Raw genomic sequence first — 389 nt, forward strand, 5'->3', positions numbered from 1 at the left:
AACAAAATTTTCAAATAAAGCTTTTATTTACTTTAACAAAAAAGCTAACAAAGGAACATTTTTTACACACCTTCATCACTTTTATAATGCAAGCCCTTCTACATTACCAATACAAGGCTGAAGTTATTTTCTGTAATTTGTATTCATTCATATGAAGGAGTATGACAAAATTATTTGAAATAAAGTATTAGCTGTGACAGCATGAGGAAAAAGTGCAAATATCAATACCTGGAAGAATTAAATACCACTCCAAATATTGAATATCTTGTAAAATAACACCTGCGCAAATGGTCTGAGACAAAATTCTCACTCTCAACACAAGACAACTAAATCTAATGAGAGAAAACGGTGGAGATAAATTAACAGGCTATCATTATCTGTTACTGAAT

General features: G+C 30.1%; 1 protein-coding gene across 1 annotated transcript in view; it reads right to left on the bottom strand.

Annotated features, from left to right (window-relative positions):
* The window catches only part of LOC122266776 (uncharacterized), a 17,277-nt gene extending 16,888 nt beyond the window's left edge, over window positions 1-389 (bottom strand). Inside the window, exon 1 of the mRNA XM_086531286.1 lies at window positions 229-389. The gene's annotated coding sequence lies outside the window, so the exon portion shown is untranslated. The remainder of the gene's footprint in view (window positions 1-228) is intronic.

This window comes from Penaeus japonicus, unplaced genomic scaffold (genome assembly GCF_977035675.1).
Source record: "Penaeus japonicus unplaced genomic scaffold, GWHDUDI00000001_assembly GWHDUDI00000035, whole genome shotgun sequence".
Taxonomy (NCBI): domain Eukaryota; kingdom Metazoa; phylum Arthropoda; class Malacostraca; order Decapoda; family Penaeidae; genus Penaeus; species Penaeus japonicus.